The sequence below is a fragment of the Bos mutus genome, chromosome X (genome assembly GCF_027580195.1).
Source record: "Bos mutus isolate GX-2022 chromosome X, NWIPB_WYAK_1.1, whole genome shotgun sequence".
Classification (NCBI taxonomy): Eukaryota; Metazoa; Chordata; class Mammalia; order Artiodactyla; family Bovidae; genus Bos; species Bos mutus.
The window spans coordinates 29,524,881-29,551,558 of NC_091646.1; positions in this window are offsets into that span (position 1 = coordinate 29,524,881).

Genomic DNA, 26,678 nt, shown 5'->3' on the forward strand with positions numbered 1-26,678 from the left:
ATCTCATGGGTCAGTTGCAATCAGATTAATAAGTAAAGTCCCCACCAGATCATTTCTGACTGCACAGCAGCTCTTGTCCTCCCTGTGGACCAATATTCCCCCTGCAGAGGTCTCCAGCTTTTCTCACCCCTGGCCTTCCCTTCCTCTCAATGCCTCTAGTCAGGACACTGCAGACACAGCAATGTTATCCTGGAAATTCATCACATCTACCTCCCTCCTCTCACCTACCCTAGTTCTTGGGGTTTTCCTTATCTTACCTTTAAAGGGTTCTTGCTTACGGCTGGCTCCAAAGCATGTGTCATGGTCAAGGTTCCTTTCCCATCATGATCAATGCCCACCCTGTCATCCTCTTCTTTCTCTGGATCTAGCTGAACTGCTACTTCTTCAGAGCTCCACACACCCCTTTTCATGGTGACCATATTGTCTTCTTCCCTGCATTCATTGTTTACTTACAGGTTAACCCTGGTTCTAACCTACCAATGCCCCTTTAGGTAAATAGGGCAGGATCAGGTAGCATCTCAGTGTTGCATTAGGGAAAGGTGAAGCCCAGAGAGATTTCATGATTGGCCCAAACTCCCTTGGTGAGTTCATGTTTGGGGCTTCCTGGCTCTTAGCTGGGTAATCTGTCTAGTAGAGGCTGCTGCTCATGATGCATTATCTAAATAACTTCTGACTTAGTCCAACCATCTATGAATAACCCTTGTTTCCCAGACCACTGAGAAATGGAGGGTCTGGTTATAGTTAACAGTATCTAAATGACTTGAGCTCCCACCCAGAGTTTCTGATCTTCTAATGACAGACTTACTCAAATAATTGTGTATTAAGCACACTATACACATTCTGTACCCTCTTGACAGTAAGTTCTGTGAGCAGAAGAGGGGCACAATGGTCCCCCACTCTTTGCCCTTACCACTCCTTCCACCCACTTTGTGGGTGTATCATAGTTCCTCCCTTTGCAAAGATAGTTTACCTTCTGTGCAAAATATCAGTTTCTCCCTATTTTTCTCTCGCCGTCTCTGTCTCTACCATCAGCCTAGCCCCATCATTAATTTGCTGTGTGACTCTGAGACAATCATTCCCTTCCTTGTCCCTGATCTGCATATCCAATTCCTAATTAAGAAAAATCTACTTTATCCAGATTGGCCCAAATGTCAGAACAGAGGCTTGATGAACAGCAAATCTAGAAGGATTTAGAAGAACCCAAATAGTATCAAAGGACACACAATAAGATCCAAATGGATGGGACATGCCTGATTCCTACAGAGAAAGACAGTATCATCAAGAGGCAGATATTTTGCAAATTATTATAAAAATATGACTCCAATCAAAGAATCAGTGGTAATTTTTTTGAACATTATAAGTTGATTCTGAGTTTCTTCTGGAAGATTTAATGTAATTATAAATAAGAACATTTTTAGATAAGAAGAATAAAGGAGAACATAGGTACTAAGTATCAAAATATACTATAAATATAAAAATCTATTAAACTAGCCTATTACCAGCACAGAAAGAATCAGGTAGATCAAATAAACAGAATAAGTATTCTAGAAACAGACATATATACCTGCCTATATACGTAATGTATAATAAGGTTTATGATATTTATGAATCATTGGGGAAAGTAAACATTATTCAACAAATAGCACATAGGGACCATTATCTATTTGGAATAAAATATGCAACTTTATTTCACACATATACAAAAAATATTCAGGTAAGTTAAAAAGCAACATGTAAAAATTTAAGTTTTACAAGAAAGTAGAAAGTAATATATAAGTAAAATATTCAAACCGAAAAACCATAAAGCAAAATATTGACAATATCAGTACCTAGAAGATTTAAAATTATATGGCAAACTATATATATAAAGTTAAAGGACAAGCAATAGATTAGGAAAAATATTTGCAGCATATCTGACAAAACGTTAATAGTTCTTCTAAGCAAAGTATTTCTACAAACAATCCAATTAAAAAATGATTGAAAGGAACTTCCCTGGTGTTATAGTGGTTATGACTGCACTTCCGCAGGGGGCTCAGGTTAGATCCTTGGTTCTGGGAACAAAGATCCTGCATGCCACCTGGCATGGCCAAAAATAAAAATTAATTAATTAAAAAATGATCAAAGAATACCGGATGTTATTCACAGATTTTTTTTAAATAATACAAACTGCCAATTAATGTATTAAAATATGTTCATTTTTACTAAATAAGAGTATAAAAATTAAAATAATACACTGTTTTTCCAGTCAGATCAGTAAGCATTAAAAGGTTGGTAATATCATATATTACTGGGTGTAAAAGGAACTAGATATGCATGGACTGTTAAATAGAATGAGCACATATAAATACATGTACATATATATATGTATTGATACATGCATTTATATATGTATAATACTAGGCAATATGTAATAAAATTTTGTATCTATATGCTTCACAACACTAAAATTCCATTTCAAAGAATCTATAATTCCTTCTACAAAAATATTTACTTAGGTAAACAACCTAAGTTTTTATCAATAAGGAATGCTTCAATTTATTACAGTATGTCCACACAATGGGGCTCTATGTAGCCATAGAAAAAGCAGGGACAGATTTACGTGTCCTGTAAAGACATCCATGATATCTTGTTAGGTGAAAGAATAAATTGCAGTCTCATATGTCTAATATGATTGCAATTTACAATGTATATACATATATATGTATATATAACTGAATCTCTTTGCTATACACTTGAAACTAACACAATTTTGTACATCAACTGTACTTCTATTGAAAAGGACATATTTATATGTATATACATTTAACCATGTACTTACAAGTATAATCAAGGTCAAGATGTTTATGCAGCAAAATGTTATAGGGCTCAGCCTTTAATGTGACTGGAGGGACTAAAGTGGGCACTCTCATTTTTTACTTGATATTATTCCCACAAAAGATGGCAGAAGGAAAGCAATTTTTACATTTTTCTCTCTTTGCTTTAAAAATACAAGCAAAATCAGTGAAAGAGTCAAAAGAATTAATGTGAATAAAGAGTCAATAATTTCATTCATTCATTTAATCAATATTTAAGCACCTACTTGGGTACCAGGCACTACACAAGGTGCTGTGTGTACACTGATGACTAAGCCATGGTGCCTGCTGTTAAGGAGGTTAAATGTGCATGCATGTTCTTAGTGGGTAGTGAGGGAATAAGGATAAGGGTGAGAGAGAGAAGGAGAAAGAGAAATAAGCATACAAGGACATTCCTACTGAAAGACTGGTGATGCCACCAAGTGAAACAGTAAATACTGCACTGAGGGACATCCAGATGGAAATATCCGACAGACAGACAGACACAGTTCTGAAGTTTGAAGGGAGAGATCTGGGCAAAAGGTAGGAATCACAAGAGTACTCTGCCCAAGGTAATAATGAAAATCCTGAGAGTGGATAAGATCGCCTAGGAAGAGAGTGAATAGTCAGAAGATTCCCGCTTGGGAACCTAGTCTTAAAAGGGCTCATGGAGGAAGACAAACCAGCCCTGACCAGTGTGGAGACCTGCAATGGATCTTCCACACTAGTAACAGAGATGTCATTTGTGTTAGTTTCTGGGAGCAGATTCAGGGCTAGAATCCAAATCATGACACTTTAAGAATGAAAAAGAGGTGAGTTTGTGGACTACTCTTATGAAAAATTTGGAAGCAAATAGAAGAAAAGGAATCTTGGTCAGGTAGTTAAGAGAGAATGAAGTGTCAGGGAGACTTCTTTTTAAGATGAAACTACTTAGAGGAGAGAGTAATCTTGATTCCTCCTTTATGTATTATTTTTCCGTTTCTGGAGAATGAGCATTTCCTCATATCAGTACTCTGTTAAAATACTTTAAAAATTTTTATGTAACATTCATATAGCAATAGCATAATTGCTTGACTAATAATTACTTAACTAATATATTGAACTAAATGGCAATCCATGAACATTTAGGTTAGTCACAATTTGAGGCTATTATGAGTAAAAATCTTTATAGGTAAATCTTCGAACATTGAACCTCTGCAGGAGCTTAGGATGTGTGTCAATAAAAATAGAATTCCTGGGCCAAAGTCTATGAAACATTCTAAGGCTCTTGATATACATTGCCAATTGCCTTCCAGATGTGTAGATGAATGTTCTTCTCACATCTCTGCCACAACTTGGCATTAGCACTAAAAGAAAAGCTTCCTAATTTGATAGATAATAAAGATAGCATTTTTAAATTTGTGGTTTTTACTGCTATTATGGTTTTCATGTTTATTGGCTTTTGTATTTCTTTATTGTGAACTGTCTGTTCATATCCATGGCCTGTGTTTCTATCGAGCAGATTCATCTTTTCTTATTGACTTGTCAGAATACTTGATATATATATATATTCATTGCAAATATTGTTCTGACTCTGTCATTGGCCCTTTAATTTTATTTTTCGTGATTTTCTTGACTTGTAGTTCTTTTTTAAAATCAAGTTTATCAGAGTTTCTCTTTATGGTTTCTTCCTCCACTTTCAAGCTGTTTTATTTACCCCCAAATCACATTATTATTCAGCTCATTGCCTCCTTCATTATTTCTTTTTGTATAGATAACTCTTTTTGCTTTTCTTTATTTTTTTAAATCAAAGTGTATTTCATGCTTATTCCAAAACACCCAGAGATTCTGTTGGTGGGGGGGGGTTGTTTTGCTTTTATGAGTATATGTCAAAGTGTCATTGTAGTATGTCATGCAAGGGAAAAGCTTCTCTCTGATAAACTAAGCAATTATTTTTACCAGGGACATTTTTATATAGAGTTTTCTCAAAAGAGATTTGAATTCTCAAAAGAGAATTGAATTCTGCAATTGGATTTTTAAAACTAATAATATCTCATGTCTAGCCATCTATGTTTATGCATATGTGTCTATCTCATTTCATTTTAAATGGCCACATATCAAACTTTTTTTTAATTGAAGGATACTTGCTTTACAGAATTTTACAGGTTTTCTGTCATACATCAACAAGAATCAGACGTAAGTACACCCATGTCCACTCTCTCCCAGACCTCCCTCCCAACTCCCTCCCCCACCCCACCCTTCAACCTGTTGCAGAGCCCCTGTTTGAGTTCCCTGAGTCATACATCAAATTCCCATTGGCTATCTATTTTACATGGAGGAGGGAGAAGGGGAGATGTATGGAGAGAGTAACACATATCAAACTTTTTAAACAATCAGAATTTGTTTAGGAGTATCCTGTGAGCTCTATCTTTAATAATAAATGTTTATATTAAATAGTTAACCAATTCTTCCAGTGCCTGTTATGGATCAAGTTGTCCTTTTCCCCAGATCAGAAAGAATACCCTTAATGCATAATAAATTATTATATACCAGGGCCAGTTTCTAGACTTTTTATTTTATTCCATCAATCTATGTCTATTTCTTTTAGAGATACTGCAATTTTGTTGTATCTTTTTTGTATAATGCTTTTGAAGGTCTAGAAACACAGGTTTTAGAGGGAGGGAGAGAAAAGGAGGAAAACGAAATCCTCCTCTTAGGTACAATTCAGTGAACTTCTAAGCATCCCAGGGATCCAGCCACACCAGCCCAGCTGCTTTTAACTGCACGGGATTTGTTTGTTCTTTTAGTTTGGCTTGGTCTTTTGGTCCATTCAGCAGACTTCCTGGTAGGACTTGAAGGCATAAATCAGTGTCCAAATGTCAGCTCTGCCGGGACAGAGGAGACACACCCCCACTGCACTGTGCAGTAAGAGCAGGTATTCTCAGTTTGATGGCAGTGCCCTAGGTTCTGAAGCTGACTTTGGGAAAGTAGTGACTCTTCTTGCTTTTCTGTATTAGGGGAAGTTTTTCTGTATTAGGGGAAGGTGTGCGTGTGTCTGTCTATCTACTGGGAGTGGACATAGACCCACGCATTTGCTCATGGTCAACCCGCACCACCTCACATGTTGAAGAAGGCACCTGTGGGGCTTTCAAGGACTTCAGGTCAAAGCAGCCTAAATTGAATTTTATAAAACCCAGAGAAATGTTCACTTCCCACAAATTCAAATCAGGGCTCTCCTCTTCCCAATACACCAAACCTACATCAAGCTTCCCAGGCTCTTCATCATTATTAGTTTATAAAGATTCATTGATATTCAATTAAGTAGTTCTAATGTTCTCAATGCTGCCCTAGACAGCACTTTATAAAAGAATACATCCGCCCTCTGGAGACAGCTGGGGAAGCCAATTAGTGGGGGTAAATTTGCATATCAATCCAGCTGTGGAATGAAGTCAGCCTTGTTCACCAGTCCCGACGTGAAGAGCACAGGGAAGAATCCAAGTGCTCCCTTGTCCTTTATTCCCTCACCTCAAGTGAGCCACTGCTTTCATTGAAAGGCTGTGAATAGTGGGAGAGAAAACCCATAAATGCTCCCATTCCTTGCCAAGTATACACTATCACTCAGAAGCCGTTATTAATGGGGAATGTTTAATGCCACCCCAAAGGTTGGTGCTAATTCACATAAATATTGTATCACTTAACAAAGAATTTTTGTTTCAGCGGTTGAAAAATTAGGTAATAATTCCATTGTCAAGTTAAACTCCAATATAGTTGAGGTTCAATTTTCTAATGATTCCATTATATTTATAGCAAGGGTTCTGTTCAACTCAAGAAACAATTAATGAGTTAGTACTATGCTCAGGTCCTGTGCAAAGTACTAGAATAGGAAAACACACTTTGTTAAGGCACAGACCACAACTTCCAATGACCACAAATTCGTGGACTATGAGAGCTGAAAATGTCCCTGAGCTCAATGAGCCAAACCCTAGATACTTTTTACCAAGTTCTGCCACTAGAAGCTTCCCAAGACAGCCTTTCCTATCTCTGAGGCTATTTGTTTTTTCTCCCCTGGTTTCTCCCTTCCTAGGCTAAACTGAAGCTCTTCCACATTGCACAGAACTGTAGGAAGCTTCTACACCAGCATCAGCTCTCTGCTGAACATGATGGTAAAGTCTGTTCCCAAGTCCTCTAAGAGCATATTTCCCAGAACTGGGCACAATACCTGAGAAGAGTTCTGATAGGCCAGAGGAGGGCAGATTTCCTATCTCCCTCTTTTTAAGTTCAGTTCACTTCAGTTGCTCAGTTGTGTTCGACTCTTTGTGACCCCATGGACTGCACCATGCCAGGCTTCCATGTCCATCACCAACTCCTGGAACCTACTCAAACTCATGTCCATCATGTCGGTGATGTCATCCAACCATCTCATCCTCTGTCATTCCCCTTCTCCTCCTGCCTTCAATCTTTCCCAGCATCAGGGTCTTTTCCAATGAGTCAGTTCTTCTCATCAGGTGGCCAAAGGATTGGAGTTTCAGCTTCAGCATCAGTCTTTCCAATGAATATTCAGTACTGATTTCCTTTAGAATTGACTGGTTGGATCTCCTTGCAGGTGGGAGACCTGGGTTCCATCCCTGGGTTGGGAAGGTCCCCTGAAAACAGAAAGGCTAGCCACGCCAATATTCTGGCCTAGAGAATTCCATGAACTGCATAGTCCCTGGGGTCGCAAAGAGTCGGACACGAATGAGTGACTTTCACCCTCTTTCTAAACAGCAAACCAATTAGGATCATCTTTTAGCAGCCACACGACACTGGAGTCACACCGAATTTTCACTGAAAATCCTAAAATTAGCAATCTGGCATCAGAGAAAGCACAGAGGCTTGTGAATCAGATCCAGGTTTCAGTCACACCTGCAATGTGAGCTGTAACCTTGTATGAGTTAATTAATCTCTCTAAACATAAGTTTCCCCATTTGTCCATATTAATCTTTATTTAGCGTCCTTTGAGAAGGCTCACTCTACTACTAGTAAGAGTGTATCTCAGAGCAAGGTGAGTTCAGGTTGGTTGTTAGATAAATCTAACAAATTCCCAATTAAAATCTCAACAGGATTTTCTGCAGAAATCGACAAGATGATACTAAAATTTATTAAACCATCTTTAACAAGCACAAAGTTGAAGGATTCACACTACTTAATTTTGAGGCAATACAGAACAATATTATCAAGACAGCATGGTATACCTGCAACTAACACAACATTGCTAATCAACTATGCTCCAATATAGAATAAAACTTTTTTAAAGAAACAAAAAATTAAAAAGACAGCATAGTATTGAAGGACAGAGAGAAATATAGATCTATGTAAAAAAATGGAGAGTTCAGAAATACATGAAAACATCTATGATCACTTGCTTTTTAAAACTGAGATACAATTCACATACTATAAAATTCACTATTTTAAAGCTCACAATATGCTTTAGCATATTCATTAGATTCTGCATTCATCATCACTAATTCCTGAGCATTTTTATCATTTCAAGAAGAAACTGTACTCATTGGTAGTCATTCCACATTCCCTACTATCTCAGTCCCTTGTTACCATTAGCCTACTTTCTGTCTCTATGGATTTGCCTTTTCTGGACATTTCACATAAATAGAATCATACAATATGTAACATTTTGTGTCTGGTTTGTTTCACTTAGCATAATGTTTTCAAGCTTCATCCACATTGTAGTATGTATTAATAATTCATTCTTTTTATGTCTGAAAATAATATTCCACTATATGGATGTACTACATTTTGTTTATCCACTTATTTGTTGATGGATATTTAAATGGTAAAAGCTATTAAATAACTATTTCTCCAAATAAGATATACAGATACTCAGTAAGCACATGAAAAAGTCATGAGGGAAATGCAAATTGAACACTTTATACTCACTAGAATGGCTATGAGCAAAAAGACTGTTGTGACAAGGATGCAGAGAAACTGGAGGCTTCATTGACTGCTAGTGGATTGTGAAATAGTGCAGCCACCTTTGAAAACAATCTGGCAGTTTCTCAAAAGTTTAAACACAGAGTTACAACATGACCAAGCAATTTTAACTCCAAGGTATATACATAAGAGAAATAAAAACATACATCCACACAAAAACTTGTACATGAATGGAATGGTCAATTGCTTTTTTGAAGTGCTTGGTCCAGGGTCTGCCCCAGCAGAAACCCAGCCTTGTCTGTCCTTTATTTCCTATGCCCGGGATGGATCCATATGTACAAATATAATGATGAGCATTGCCGAAGTTTATCCCTGTTTTACTAATCAAACTCCTTTCATCCTAAACCTCAAGTTGACCAGGCTAAATTACTACATTAATGGAAAATAATAAAAATCAAATGTAACAAAGTATTCTGTGTATACTATGTAAGCCAGTAAAATCATGTGTGATATGACAAGAACAACTTTGTTTTCAGTGACCTCAGAAGGTCAGATTTCATCCAATAGTAATCTTCACTATACTTGAAATATTTGCACCTAGGACACAGCCCCACAGTTTTCAAGTCTTTCCACACTACACCATGCATCTAACATGAAATTCCACAACAAGAACCTTTAGACTACATGTTTTGAGTTTCTAGTAATATCATCTTGAAAAATGAAGTTTATTTCCCCTGAACCTCAGCTAACTCATTTGTAAAATGATGATATTAACTACTGCCCTCACTTCATAGTGTGCTTGAGGATCCAGATAAATAATGGATATGAAGATATTTGGAGAGAGACCTGTTGTTCTCAGATGATGCTGGATTGTGGTAATGTGGTAAATCATGCCAAATAGATATTAATGTTTTTAGTCCTAATTTTATTTTAGATACTACACCAATGTAAAGTTAAAAGTTTTCTTTCTTGGGGAGGATTATCCTACATTCTCATAAAAGACATTTCTATTTCTAAATGAAATGATGTAAGAAAGTATTTGTTTCAGATGTCCCTATTTTGAAAATAAAATATTGACCACTCTGTATTGTTTTCCCGATTTTTGGAAAAATAATTTCATCTAACCTAAGATGTCATCAATTTTAGGATGCATTTCAATCTCAGAGATGTTAAAACATGAAAAAGAGACTGTGTGTTTGAGTCTATGAAATAGTATATCTCCTTTATTTTTTAAATTTAAATTTATTTATTTTAATTGGAGGCTAATTACAATATTGTATTGGTTTTGCCATACATCAATATGAATCTGCCATGGGTGTACACATGTTCCCCATCCTGAACCCCCTCCCACCTCCCTCCCCATACCATCCCTCTGGGTCATCCCAGTGCACCAGCCCCAAGCTTCCTGTATCCTGCATCAAACCTGGACTAGCGATTCGTTTCTTATATGATATTATACATGTTTCAATGCCATTCTCCCAAATCATCCCACCCTCTCCCTCTCCCATAGAGTCCAAAAGACTGTTCTATACATCTGTGTCTCTTTTGCTGTCTCACATACAGAGTTATCATTACCATCTTTCTAAATTGCATATATATGTGTTAGTATACTGTATTGGTCATTTTCTTTCTGGCTTACTTCACTCTGTAAAATAGGCTCCAGATTCATTCAGCTCATTAGAACGGATTCAAATGTATTCTTTTTAATGGCTGAGTAATACTCCATTGTGTATATGTACCACAGCTTTCTTATCCATGCATCTGCTGATGGACATTTAGGTTGCTTCCATGTCCTGGCTATTGTAAACAGTGCTGTGATGAACACTGGGGTCCATGTGTCTCTTTCAGTTCTGGTTTCCTCAGTGTGTATGCCCAGCGGTGGGATTGCTGGATCATAAGGCAGTTCTATTTCCAGTTTTTTAAGGAATCTCCACACTGTTCTCCATAGTGGCTGTACTAGTTTGCATTCCCACCAACAGTGTAAGAGGGTTCCCTTTTCTCCACACCCTCTCCAGCATTTATTGCTTGTAGACTTTTGGATTGCAGCCATTCTGACTGGCGTGAAATGGTACCTCATTGTGGTTTTGATTTGCATTTCTCTGGTATGCTTTACAAATGCAAGTGACTAGTATTAAGGGCTAACAATAGTGCTAGGTTTGTTAGCCATAGAGACTTGGTAGCATTCATAGTCAGTTGTTGTGCATCTCTCATGTTGCTCAGGAAGGAAACTGAGGATCTGAGCAGGAAAAGATTTTTCTATGACCTCAAGGCCAAATACATATCTGCTTCCCCTAGAGAATTTCTCTCTGACATTGTCTTGCCCTAAATGGAGTAAAAGAAGGCTCAGGACACAGAAGACTTGGCACACAGTCTGCATGGTGAGAGAATTAATGTTTTCAAAGATCAAGATGATGTCCCTCTTCATCATCCCTTCCCAAGATATCTTCAGCCACCATAATAGCTACAATACATTATCTCAGATTCAGGATTAAATGAACATCCTGGCCAGATCATAATTTTGAGAGGTCCAGAAGCCCAAGATAAATGGAGTTTGAGTAACAAACCCAAGAAGTACAGCTCATCTTGGGTTTGAGTCAAGAACAGAAATGGAAAGTAAAGAAAAATACTTATAATTCTATCTTTGATGTATTTCACTTTTTTCTGAATTATACCTTTGTACTAACTAAATAAACTTTTTCCAGTTATCCTAACAGGTGTTCATAGAACATTTAGGCAAAACTAAAAACTCCAAGTCACACATGAGTTTGAGAACATCCTTGAGAGAATTTCCTAGAAAGCAAGATTATCTCTTTTGTTCCAAATGCATCAATTGTTTCAATGCATCAGGTTTGGAACCAAGCAGGAGTTCCATGTAAGGACTGATGACCAGCGGTCCAAGAGCAGTGGTTGTCATATGAAGGTGGAGGGGGCAATTTTGCCCCCCAGAAGACTTCTGGCAATGTTTGGAGACCTGGGAGGTGTGCTACTGGCATCTAGTGGGTAGAGGCCAGAGATACTACTAAACATCCCCCAATTCACAGGCAACCCTCCATCATACACAAAAGTTTCCAGCCCAGAATGTTAATAGTGCTGAAATTGAGAAACCTTGTCCTGGTGGGATGATTCACAAATCTTACTGTGAGTCTTACCTTGTCACTTACTAGCAGGGCAACTGCAGATCTGTATGCCAATTTTCAGCATCTGTAAACTGGGAAAGATGGGAACAGTAGCTATGTTACAGAGTAAGTGCTCAGTGTTAGTCATTCTCTCATCCCTCAGCTGTGCTGTTTACTACGTCTATGGCTTTGGGCAAGTTACTTAACCTTTCCGAGCTTTCACTTCTTTATTTGTAAACCAGAGTTGTATGAAATACTGTGGGGTCTCACAAGAGATGGCACTTGAGCTGGGCTTCAAATAGGCTGGTTTTGACCATTATGAGATGAAGTGGGAAGTATCAAAATAAGAGAAATTATCCTTGTATGGACAGGGGCTTGGAGGAAGAAGTTGTTCTTCTAACAGTTTTTTTTTTTATTGAAGTATAGTTGATTTACAATGTTGTGTTATTTTCTGGTGTACAGCAAAGTGATTTAGAAACATATATATCTTTGTATATATATATAAATATTTATACGTATAAATGTATTTATATATATACAATTATATATGTATATATTCTTTTCACATTCTTTTCCATTATAAGTTATTACAAGACACTGAATATAGTTCCATGCACTGTACAATAGGTCCCTGTTGGTTATCTATTTTATACACAGTAGTGTGCTTCTGTTCATCCCAAACTTCTAATTTATCCCTCCCCCTCCCCACCTATCCCCTTTGATAACCATAAGTTTGTTTTCTATGTTTGTGAATCTCTTTCTGTTTTGTAAATAAGTTGGTATCTTTGTTTATATTCCATATATAAGTGATACCATGTGATATTTGTCTTTCTCTGACTGCTTCACCTGGTATGATAATCTCTAAGTCCATCTATGTTGCTGCAAATAGCATCATTTCATTTTTTATGGCTGAGTAATGCTTCATTGTATATATGTACCACTTCTTCTTTATCCATTTATCTGTAGATAGACATTTAGGTTGCTTCCATGTCTTGGTTATTGTAAATAATGCTGCTATGAATAGGGGTGCATGTATCTTTTTGAATTATAGCTTGATCAAGATACATGTCTTCTGGCAGTTTTGTTTTCATCCCCACTCCCTCCAGCTTCCTCCACCCTGCAATGGTCTCATGGCAAGTAAGAGTGCCAAGGAGCAGATATGCCAGTGTTCAGACACTTGTGCATGTGCATGTGTAAGCGTGTTTAGTTGTTCATTCGTGTCCAACTCTTTATGACTCCATGGACTGTGGCCCACCAGGCTCTTCTGTCCATGGAAGTTTCCAGTCAAGAATACCGGAGTGGGTTGCCATTTCCTCCTCCACTGGATCTTACCTACCCAGGGATCAAACCCAAGTTCCTTGAGTTGTCCTTAAAGCATTGCATCACATCAAGGTGACAGCCAATCACCAAATATTGTGAAAGTCCCTATTATGTACTAATGCTAAGTCACTTCAGTTGTGTCTGACTCTGTGCGACCCCATAGACAGCAGCCCACCAGGCTCCCCATTCCCTGGGATTATGTACTAGCCACCAGGCTAATCAAAAAGGAAAACAAGGGGAAGAGAAGAAGAAGAAATTCACACTCACTGAGCACCTACTCTGTCCCAGATACTGGAGAAGGGGTTATGTTAGTCCATTTGGTGCTCACAATTCCCTATGGAGTGAGAATTACTGTTTGTATTACTTATATCCAATTTCAGGTAAAAAAATAAGCTTAGTGAAATAAGTCCCTTGCCAAATTCACACAGCTGCAAAATCAGAACATACAACTAATTCTGTGACTCTGGAATAAGACATGTTCTGCTCAATTACTCTCTCTGCTCTCAGACCATTAAAATATACAGATGTGACCCTGAACAAGTCCCTTCATCTCTCTGGGCCTCAGTTTTCATGTGAAAATTGATGGTTTTGGACTAGATCATCTCAAAGTTTCCTTTTCTCTCTTTTGCTGATTTTACTTAAATTGAATTAAAAGAAAAATCTCTGGAATTACTATTTTTTCAGTGAGTTGCCCAGAAGTCATTCTGACAGAATCTCTCTTTCCAGTTTGGTTAATTTGCAGTGAAAAGTGCTTTTTCCAAGCTGAAATGGAAAACCAGGAAATTCGTCAATTACCTAATGGCAAGAGGAATAAGCCTGTGAACATGCATTCAGGCATGTTTGTGTAGTGAGTGCAAATAGATTTTTTTTGTTTTGTTTTATTTATTTTTAATTTATTTATTTTAATTGGATGCTAATTACTTTACAATATTGTATTGATTTTGCCATACATTGATATGAATCCGCCATGAGTGTACACATGTTCTCCATCCTGAACCCCCTCCCACCTCCCTCCCCATACCATTCCTCTGGGTCATCCCAGTGCACCAGCCCCGAGCATCCTGTATCATACATCAAACCTGGACTGGCGATTTGTTTCACATATGATAATATACATGTTTCAATGCCATTCTCCCAAATCATCCCACCCTTACCCTCTCCCACAGAGTCCAAAAGACTGTTCTATACATCTGTGTCTCTTTTGCTGTCTCGCATACAGGGTTAGCGTTACCATCTTTCTAAATTCCATATATATGCCTTAGTATACTGTATTGGTGGTTTTCTTTCTGGCTTACCTCACTCTGTATAATAGGCTCCAGTTTCATCCACCTCATTAGAACTGATTCAAATGTATTCTTTTTAATGGCTGAGTAATACTCCATTGTGTATATGTACCACAGCTTTCTTATCCATTCGCCTGCTGATGGACACCTAGGTTGCTTCCATGTCCTGGCTATTATAAACGGTGCTGCAATGAACATTGGGGTACATGTTTCTCTTTCCCTTCTGGTTTCCTCAGTGTGTATGCCCAGCAGTGGGATTTCTGGGAATGACAAAATCAGACAAATAAATTACTTCTTCTAACCCTTTATGAAAAATATATTTGTGCATGATATTTTGTCCACAATTTGTTTGATGGAAACAGAGATCCTCTAATACATCTGATTTCGTCTTCATGGAGGCAAATCCTTGGACAAATGACTATTAGTTTCTGGATAATTTGGGCTTCCCTGATAGCTCAGTTGGTAAAGAATCTGCCTGCAATTCAGGAGACCCAGGTAGGGAAGATCCCCTGGAGAAGGGAAAGTCTACCCACTCCAGTATTCTAGCCTAGAGAATTCCATGGACTGTATAGTCCATGGGGTTGCAAAGAGTCAGACATGACTGTGTGACTTTCACTTCACTTTCTGGATAATTCGTTCATTGAATGGAGATACAGTAAGCACAAACTACATGCCAGACACTGTTCTACATGTTCACAGGATAAAGGATAAACATGATATGAGATACTAGCCCTCTGTCAAGGAGGTCATGGTGTAGTAACCTACTCTGAAATGGGAACAGAGTCAAGCTCTTTGCTTTCAGAGACTCCAGCTAACCCATCGTGGCATCCACTGCTTTAGAGGTTCCAAAACACTCTAACATCTACCATCTCACTTTGATGCTTTCAATAGCCTCTTGAGGTGGATAGGGAGAATTTCTGAGCCACATTTTATAGATGAGGAAATGGAAACTTATTAGAAATTGTGTCTCAGATGCTAGTTATGAGTAGTGAAACCAGGAATACATCGTGCAAAATACCAGGCTGGATGAAGCACAAGCTGGAATCAAGATTGTTGGGAGAAATATCAATAATCTCAGATATGCAGATGACACAACCCTTATGGCAGAAAGCAAAGAACTAAAGAGCGTCTTGATGAGGGTGAAAGAGGAGAGTGAAAAAGATGGCTTAAAACTCAACATTCAAAAAACTAAGATCATGGCATCCAGTCCCATCACTTCATGGCAAATAGATGGGGAAATGATGGAAACAGTGTTAGACTTTATTTTCTTGGGCTCCAAAATCACTGCAGATGGTGACTGCAGCCGTGAAATTAAGATGCTTGCTCCTTGGAAGAAAAGCTATGGCAAACCTAGACAGCATATTAAAAAGCAGAAACATCATTTTGCCAACAATGGTCCATATAGTCAAAGCTATGGTTTTTCCATTAGTCGTGTATGGATGTGAAAGTTGGACCATAAAGAAAGCTGAGCACTGAAGAATTGATGCTTTTGAGCTGTGGTGTTAGAGAAGACTCTTGAGAGTCCCTTGGACTGCAAGGAGATCAAATCGGTCAATCCTAAAAGAAATCAGTCCTGAATATTCATTGGGAGGATTGATGCTGAAGCTGAAGCTCCAATACTTTGGCCACCATTCTGACTCATTAGAAAAGACCCTGATGCTGGGCAAGATTAAAGGCAGGAGGAGAAGGGGACGACAGAGGATGAGATGGTTGGATGGTATCACTGACTCGATGGATATGAGTTAGAGCAAGCTCCAGGAGTTGGTGATGGACAAGGAAGCTTGGTGTGCTGCAGCCCATGGAGTTGCAAAGAGTCAAATACGACTGAGTGACTGAACTGAACTGGAAGCCAGGAATACATTCTTGGGTTCTCTTGACCCAGGGGTCAAATGCTCCCTTCCCTTTACCATTGTCTTCATTTCTTTAGGCCAAGGCTTCCTTCAAATGTTTGGTAGCTGAATAAAGGTTTTCCTTGAAAATACAATATCCTCTGGGAAACATTTCACTTAGATCTTTTCCTAAAGAGCAATTCAATTGGACAGTCCTGTCTCTAATTTTTACAAAAGATTATGGGAGAGGGGTTCAGGATGGGGAACATGTGTACACCCGTGGCAGATTCATGTTGATCTATGGCAAAACTAATACAATATTATAAAGTAATTAGCCTCCAATTAAAATAAATGAATTTATATTAAAATAAATAAATAAATAATGAGGGGAAAAAAAGATTATATTCTTTCACTTCAGTAGAATCTCATAGAAATCCTACTGAAGGTGCCAGCACAGAGGAGTAAGTAGGGAGAAGTTCTCGCATTGACTTCGTGTACCTTCGACTCTCTTACTGCTTTGTTTTCTTGCCGGGTCAAAGTCAAAATGCTGGCAAGAATGGACCATAAGTGGTGTGCCATTTGCTGTTCCTGAAGCAGCACTTTTTCAATGCACTTTAATCCCTCACTCATGTGAGTTCGATCCATGCCCCTGATGAACTGGGCATCTGGTACTGGCTTCTTGCTGCTTCTTACTAGCTGGGTGGCTGTCTTGCTTCGCTCTCTGAGATACAGTTTCCTTATCTATAAAATGGGAGAATAGGATTAAAATACATGAAGCATAATCTAGCAGAGTAAATGAGCATAGGATTGGGAGACTGGGGTGTTCAAGAATGAGAAAGGGACCTAATAGCTCTTCTTGGTTCCTCTAATAAAGCATTAGCTGTATAGTCTTGGTAACCCAGAATCTCTGTAGCCTTGGTTTCTCCATTTGTAAAATGACACTGTAGGACAAAAGTCTCTCCAAGACCCACAATACACAGAGATTCCACATCTGTTAACTGCCCACTTCTACATTAGGAGACCCCAGGGACAACAGCGTGGAAGAGGAGGATGAAGAATCAGGGGGCAGGAAGAGGCAGGAAGAGCATTTTCTTCCTTGGGAGGATAAACAGACTGAAAACACAGGAGCTAAATTATTTAAACTAAAGCAAATCGATTCTTAAAAGTGTTATATGTTGGCAAATCAAAAGATAAGGTCTCTTTAGCACTGCAACTGTCAGAACACATCCAAGATCCAGAATTCCTGGATGGAGAACTAGAAGAGCACTCAGTGAAACCACAATTGACCAGGTCAAGTTGCTGTTGCAGGAGTGGATTCAAACGGCCAGATTCTTAAGGGGAAGGTGCCTATATCATCATGCCCTTCTGCAAGAGCGTTTCGTCTCTGTTTTCTAGAGACTCCAGGCAGCAAAACCAGGTAAATTTGCCCAGTTTCCATGAGGATTGTGGGAGATAGATTTTGGAGTAGGCACGGCCCCCGAGATTATGAGTTGATCCATATCAGACTTTTTTATATTCAGCTGCATTATTTATAATAGTGAAAAATTAAAATTAATCCAATTATCATCAATAAGGAAATGACTACATATATTATGATATCCATCAGCAAAAGACCTCTGAGATGGTGGAGTGATGTGGGTGGGGTAGATTGGCCTGCCTGTAATAACAGGCTCTGGTGAAGTAGCTGACAGCTAATGCAGCTTGCACAGGGGTAGACTCCAGTGGTGGTTAGTATGCCCAATATGGCTTATTAGTGGACCCATATCTGTGCATTCTCTACCTGTGCACACATGCATACACACACACACACACACACACACACACACACACACACACACACACACCCTAAGCCAAGCCTTTTCTTGGTTCTGTTTCTCTTAGTGATCTCCCAGTCTCTTCAATTAGAAACATAGTTATCATGCCCTGCCCCCCTCACCTTTTTCCTTTTCTCTTTCACTTTCTTTCTTTCACTCCACATGTCCAGTTATTCAAAATTTCTCTCTGATTTGTTTCTTCCTTTCTATTTCCTAGCTGTTCATCCTATAAAGCAATCATTGTCATTTCTTCCCAACTACTCATCCTGCCTCCAGTTCGCCTTTCCAGCACAGCCTGTATACCCATGTTTAATGAATCTTCTTCAAACATTACATTCCTAACATTATTTTTCAGCTCAAAAATGTCCAGTGCTTGCCATTGTCCTCAGGATCGATTCTTGATTCCTTAGCTGGATTTTCTAGGCCTTCCTTAGCTAGTCTTTATTTGTCTAACCTCGGTTCCCACTCTGCACTTCTGTTGTGAAAATAGGGCAAGTAAGAATTATAAAAAGAGAGATCCTACTCAAGATTGTATCTCGTTTGTAACCAAATACCAGCTATAGTATCCAGTGTTCTTACCCATGGCCTTGTCTTACTTGCTTTCAGAAGAAAACAATAAGCAACATACTCTTGCTCTGCTCCATAGTTGATAATGTACCATTATGTTTGGAATTTAAATAATCTTGTCAGTGGGTGGAATCTCCATTTCAGAGATGAGCAGCCTAAGGCCCAAAGAGAGGAAGTGACTTATTCAAAGTCACACAACTGAGAGATGGTGGAGTGAGGTCCAACTCTTCAGTAATTTCTTGTCAACATCCTTTACCACCTTGCCTCACTGTCCATAGTTGGATTTGTCCCATCCCTGAAGCACCCACAAGTGGCTTTGTTCCACTGCTTTCTCACTCCCACAACAGCACCGTGGAGTGCTTCTAGAAAGTCATCAACTCATGCAGATACTCCCACTAAAGATTCATCCCATTCATTTCTAGTCACTTCCTCAGGACCACCACCTGTCTGTGTTATGGTCTCTTGTCTGGCTTTCTCTTCTCAGCACACAAGCATGATCACCAATCCACATGCCCCACTTCAAAGAACCCATCTCTGAACCCTGTACCTTGTTCTAGCTACAGTGTCATATTGCCTTCCCTCCTTAATAAAATTTCTTAAAAAAAGAAAAGAAAGAAAGAAAGATAGCTCCTAGTCACCACCTCATTTGCCTTTCCTCCATTGCAATTCTGAGTATCATCTTCACTCTTCCCCTGAAACTGTTAAGGCCAAACTCATTGGACATATATATGAATTCTCATCTTACTGACCATGGCAACAATGACCTCTTCATTCTTTAAACTCTCTTTTCCCCTCATTTCCAGCACACCACTGCCTCCTCATTTTCCTTCTATTTGTCTAATGGCTCCTTCCTAGTCTCCTGCTCAGACTGTCCTCCATGTGCTCCAAGAAAATATTTAACTATTCAACTGCAGAACAGCCTTGAGCAGGATAGAGTTCCCCATCACTAGGAGTGCTCAATCAGAAGTAAATAAGTATCTGAAACAAGAAATCCCTATACTGAATATTAAGCTCAATTAGAAACCTTTAAATTTTTTTCCAGCTCTAAAATTTGTGAGTCTATATGTCACATGCCAAATAAAAGGTCTGGTCAAAGAATGCTGTCAGAGGTGGGAGAAAGCTTCCCTAGTTTTAAAGTAATTGAGTCTGAGGGAAGGTTGGCGAATCCCAAAAGACATAATAATTAAATGAAGTAGATCAATGTCAGTGTATCCCAACATAAAAGCTTTCCAAAACTATTGGCTGGGACTTTTACAATTGTTTTTCTATAACAAGCCAAAGAATGAATTGGATTTTACAGCTGAATTATATAAGTGATAAAATACCTATCTAGGCTGCCCCTTTGTCAGCACCTCTGAACAGACTATGGTTGGGAGGAGTGGACTGATCAGCTTCAAAATGCAGTCCTCTTTTTCTTTCTTTCTTTTTCTTTTTTTCTTTTGTTTGTTTGCTTGTTTTTTAATTAATTTATTTTAATTGGAGGCTAATTACTTAACAATATTGTGGTAGTTTTTGCCATACATTGACATGAATCAGCCGTGGGTAAACATGTGTCCCCCCAACCTGAACCCCCCTCCCACCTCCCTCTCTATCCCATCCCTCTGGGTTGTCCCAGAGCAACAGCTTTGAGTGCCCTGTTTCATGCATCAAATTTGCACTAGTCATCTATTTTACATATGGTGATATACATGTTTCAGTGCTGTTCTCACAAATCATCTCACCCTTGCCTTCTCCCACATAATCCAAAAGTCTATTCTTTACATCTTTGTCTCTTTTGCTGTCTTGTGTATAGTGTCATCATTGCCGTCTTTCTAAATTCCATATATACGCATTAATATACTGTATTGGTGTTTCTCTTTCTGACTTACTTCACTCTGTATAATAGGCTCCAGGTTCATCCACCTCATTAGAACTGACTCAAATGTGTTCCTTTTTATAGCTGAGTAATATTCCATTGTGGAATATTGTGTACTACAACTTCCTTATCCATTTGTCTGCCGATGGACAACTAGGTTGCTTCCATGTCCTAGCTACTGTAAACAGTGCTGCCATAAACATTGGGGTACACGTGTCTCTCTTTTTCTACTGCTCTGTCCTCATTATGTCTCATCCAAGTGTACAACTCAGAATCTTACAGCCTGCCACACGTGTTCCCTCCTCTCAGCCTTTAGCCATATGATTCCCTCTCCTTAGAATGTCACTTTCCTTCTCAGGTTAAGAAAATATTGCCCACTCATTTAAAAATGTCTGAATATGAGCCACCCCATTTTAATATGTTTGGAGAACACCATTTTCATAAAACATCATCCATGATAGGCCAGTGGCTATAATGATACTCATTTTTCCAATGGAAGGACTTATTTGTCTTTGGTATATCACCACACCAGAGTCTGTCTGCAAAGGAAGAGGCAAGAAGTAGAGAGAATCCCCCCATTCTTTAGTCTCAATTCTAAAATCTCTCCAACATTATTCCTTCTACTCCCCCACAAGAATCTTTTGTTTCTGCAGATCCTTGAAAGAACTAGTGGCTTCCTCTACAGCTCTAAGGTTCTGTGGAAATTGTTGCACCCCAAATTGCTATCTTCTTCTATCTCTTAAGAGTAGATTTCTTGGGACTTGCCAGTGGTCCGGTGGTTAAGACTTCGCCTTCCAATGCAGGGGATGTGGGTTCAGTCCCTGATCAGGGAGCTGACATCCCACATGCTTCAGTGGCCAAAAAACCAAAACTTAAAACAGAAGCAATACTGTAACAAATTCAATAGAGACTTTTAAAATAGTCCACAAAAAAAAAAAAAAAAAAAAAAAAGATTTCTTTTTGGTTTCAAGCTGCTTTTTGCTAATATTTAGGGGCTTGGGTAGAATTTACATTCAAAATGTGGGTCACATTTCTTCTACTGTTATCTTGATAACAGGATTGTCATCTTAAATTTTCAATCGTGCTTTCAAATTTCCCCCTTTCATTTTGAGTTGTTTTTACATCATTGAATTCTGAGCTCTGGCACCTTGAACTGGTGAACTTGTCATTTTCAAGCATTACTTTAGTGGCCATAGCTGTAGAGCTTGAGGAACATTCTCAGGCCAGAAAGCAACAAAATCAAAATTTTACAGCTGCAAGTTTTAGAGTAAATTGTCATCTGTATTCTGGATGCTCTTAGAGGTTTTTCAGTGCCTTTAAGTAATTGCTTTCAATCACAACATTTCTGTCATTGTTATCTGTGTGAGGGTTTATATTACTGCTTCACTCTTCTGACATTAGCATCCCTAAGTCTTTTAGAGCTGAGAAAACAGAGACCTACTCTGTGCACTCAATAAAAAGCACAGGATGGCATGAACAAGGAAAAGGGATGAGCCAGAATCCAGTTGAAAATTGTTGTACCCCAAATCCTTATCTTCTTAATTAAAATTTCAAACCAGTCCCAAACCCTGAGGTCAGCACCTCACTCTATCAGTATGAGGGAGAAAGCAGGAATGACTACATGGTTCTCTTATGTACTAGAAATAAGAAAAGGTACAAATCATGACTTACAATCAATTTTTAAAATATAACACAAGCAGACCCACCATTGCATGAAAGGCACAGACCTCCTCATCTATTTCAAGATAAAATCTGGATTTAAACAATAAGAATGATCACTGGAAATGAAGAATATGGAAAAGAAAGAATACAAAGAACCAGAGAAGTATCAACCCTTCTGGGAAAATAAATCAACATGAAATAGATGTGAGAGTTATCTGTCAAAGCATTTAAAGTAGCTATTATTAACTCCCAAGAAGTAAAGGCAAACATTCTGGAAATAGAAGGAAAGATTAAAAGAAAAGAAATAAGAGTTATAGAGAACAACCAAATGGAAAGTATAATACTTAAAAATAAAATAACAACAACAAAAAAATCAAACTAAAAGCCCTAACAGGATGGGCTCAATGAAGACGGATCAATGGAAATTATTCAATATGAATGATAGAATAAAAGGATTAAAAACAAGCAAACAAACAAACAGAGGCTCAATGACATATGGGACAAAACCAAAGTTATGACTTTTCCGTCACTAGAGTCCCAGAAGGAGAGGGCTTCTGTGGTACAGAACAAATATTTGAAGACATACTGACTGAAAACTTGCCAAATTTGGCCCAAGATATAAACCTACATATTCAAAAAATTCAGGGAACCTCAAACAGGGTAAACCCAAAGAAAATCATGCTCTGGGAAATCATCATCAAATTGCTCAAAATATTAATAGGAGCCAGAGAAAAACTATCCATTATTTAGAAAGAAATAATAATTTGAAGCATGTAGCATTTGTCTTTCATCAGAAATCACAGAAGCCTGAAAAACATGGCTCAGTCTTTTTCACGTCCTAAAAGAAAAGAACTCTTAATCCAGAGCTCTCTATTATTCAGGGGTAGAGGTTAAATAAAGAACATCTCGAAAGAAAAAAAACTAGGAGAATATGATGCCAGCAGATCTGCTCTAAAGAAATTGCTAAATGACTTTAATCAGTTAAAAAAGAAATAAAATCAGAAGGAAATATGGAATATCAGAAATAATAGGAAAGTAATAGAAATGTTAAAAATCGGGTAAATGTAATAGTTTTTTTGTCCTTTGAGTTCTTTAAAGTATATCTAATGGTTGAAAAAAATTAGAACATTTACTGATGAGATTTTTAAAGCATATAAATGTGATACATGAGACAACTACAGTAATAAAAGAAAAGGGAAATAAATCTATATGCTTGATATATATATATTAAATAAACCATTAAGAAACATATACAAAGATATATAGTCAAAAACAGAATGGATAAAATGAAATGAATACTAAAAATGTTTTTTAAAAAACAAAATTTAACAACACAAAATACTACAATAAAAAACAAAGGGAACAAAAAGAGAGCAAATAAATAGTAGATTTAAATTCAATTCTATCAATAATTGCATTGAATTTAAATGATCTAAACACATCAATTAAAGACAAAGGTTGTCAGAATGGATGAAAAAATATCACCCAATTATATGTACTCCAAAAAGAAAACTCACTTCAAATATGATGATATACATAGATTAAAAGTAAAAAGATGGAAAAAGACATATGAACTCAGTATTAAGTGCAAACTCAATAATGATACCAAAATGTGAAAAGGGCGTTACAAGAAAAACTTACAAACCAGTATCAGTCATGAAATATTTGCCAGAAAATCCTAGAGAAGATACTAGTAAATGGAATCCAGCAATATATAAAAAACAATAATATATTATCACCAAGTAGGAATAATTTCAATAATGCAAAGTAGGAAAAGAAGCTCCAATATTCAGTATTCAAAACCCTGTGTTACTAGCATAATAATATAGATATAAAAGCAACAGATAGAGCCTAGAAATAAACTCTTTTGATGATTTTTAACAAGGATACCAAGGAAATTCAATAGAGTTAAAAAATCTGGTGAGTGAAAAAGTTGGCTTAAAACTCAACATTCAGAAAACTAAGATCATAGCTAAGATCCAGTCCCATCACTTCATGACAAATAGATGGGGAAACAATGGAAACAGTGACAGGCTTTATTTTGGGGGCTTCCGAAATCACTGCAGATGGCGACTGCAGCCATGAAATTAAAAGACACTTGCTCCTTAGAAGAAAAGTTATGACCAATCTCAGTTAGTTCAGTCGTTCAGTCATGTCCAACTCTTTGCGACTCTATGAACCACAGCACTCCAGACCTCCCTGTCCATCACCAACTCCCGGAGTCCACCCAAACCCATATCCATTGAGTCACTGATGCCATCCAATTGTCTCATCCTCTGTCGTCCCCTTCTCCTCCTGCCCTCAATCTTGCCCAGCATCAGGGTCTTTTCAAATGAGTCAGCTCTTCGCATCAGGTGGCCAAAGGATTGGAGTTTCAGCTTCAAAATCAGTCCTACCATTGAACACCCAGGGCTGATCTCCTTTAGGATGGACTGGATGGATCTCCTTGCAGTGAAAGGGACACTCAACAGTCTTCTCTAACACCACAGTTCAAGAGCATCCATTCTTCAGCACTCAGCTTTCTTTATAGTCCAACTCTCATATCTGTACATGACTACTGGAAAAACCATAGCCTTGACTAGACAGACCTTTGTTGACAAAGTAATGTGTCTGCTTTTTAAAATGCTGTCTAGGTTGACCATAACTTTCCTTCCAAGGAGTAAGCATCTTTTAATTTCATGGCTGCAATCACCATCTGCAGTGATTTTGGAGCCCGCCAAAATAAAGTCTGACACTGTTTCCACTGTTTCCCCATCTATTTGCCATGAAGTGATGGGACCAGATGCCATGATCTTAGTTTTCTGAATGTTGAGCTTTAAGCCAACTTTTTCACTCTCCTCTTTCACTTTCATCAAGAGGCCCTTTAGTTCTTCTTCACTTTCTGCCATAAGGGTGGTGTCATCTGCGTATCTGAGGTTATTGGTATTTCTCCCAGCAATCTTGATGCTTGTGCTTCCTCCAGCCCAGCGTTTCTCATGATGTACTCTGCATATAAGTTAAATAAGCAGGGGGACAATATACAGCCTTGATGTACTCCTTTTCCTATTTGGAACCAGTCTGTTGTTCCATGTCCAGTTCTAACTGTTGCTTCCTGACCTGCATACAAATTTCTCAAGAGGCAGATCAGGTGGTCTGGTATTCCCATCTCTTTCAGAATTTTCCACAGTTTCTCATGATCCACATAGTCAAAGGCTTTGGCATAGTCAATAAAGCAGAAATAGATGTTTTTCTCGAACTCTCTTGCTTTTTTGATGATCCAGTGGATGCTGGCAATTTGATCTCTGGTTCCTCTGCCTTTTCTAAATCCAGCTTGAACATCTGGAAGTTCATGATTTACATATTGCTGAAGCCTGGCTTGGAGAATTTTGAGCATTACTTTACTAGCGTGTGAGATGAGTGCAATTGTGCGGTAGTTTGAGCATTCTTTGGCATTTCCTTTCTTTGGGATCGGAATGAAAACTGACCTTTTCCAGTCCTGTGGCCACTGCTAAGGTTTCCAAATTTGCTGGCATATTGAGTGCAGCACTTTCACAGCATCATCTTTTAAGATTTGAAATAGCTCAACTGGAATTCCATCACCTCCACTAGCTTTGTTCATAGTGATGCTTTCTAAGGCCCACTTGACTTCACATTCCAGGATGTCTGGCTCTAGGTGAGTGATCACACCATCATGATTATCTTGGTCATGAAGATCTTTTTTGTACAGTTCTTCTGTGTATTCTTGCCACCTCTTCTTAATATCTTCTGCTTCTATTAGGTCCCTACCATTTCTGTCCTTTATTGAGCCCATGGGACTGGTGATAGAAGCAAGGTTCGATGCTGTAAAGAGCAATATTGCATAGGAACCTGGAATGTTAGGTCAATGAATCAAGGCAAACTGGAAGTGGTCAAACATGAGATGGCAAGAATGAACATCAACGTTCTAGGAATCAGTGAACTAAGATGGACTGGAATGGGTGAATTTAACTTAGATGACCATTATATCTATTACTGTGGGCAGGAGTCCCTTAGAAGTAATGGAGTAGCCATCATGGTCAACAAGAGAGTCCAAAATGCAGTATTTGGATGCAATCTCAAAAATGACAGAATGATCTCTGTTCATTTCCAAGGCAAACCATTCAATATCATGGTAATCCAAGTCTATGCCCCAACCAGTAATGCTGAAGAAGCTGAAGTTGAACAGTTCTATGAATACCTACAAGACCTTCTAGAACTAACACCCAAAAAGATGTCCTTTTCATTATAGGGGACTGGAATGCAAAAGTAGGAAGTCAAGAAACACCTGGAGTAACAGGCAAATTTGGCCTTGGAGTACAGAATGAAGCAGGGCAAAGGGTAATGGAGTTCTGCCAAGAGAAGGCACTGGTCATAGCAAACACCCTCTTCCAACAACACAAGAGAAGACTCTACACATTGACATCACCACATGGTCAACACTAAAATCATATGGATTATATTCTTTGCAGCCAAAGATGGAGAAGCTCTATACAGTCAGCA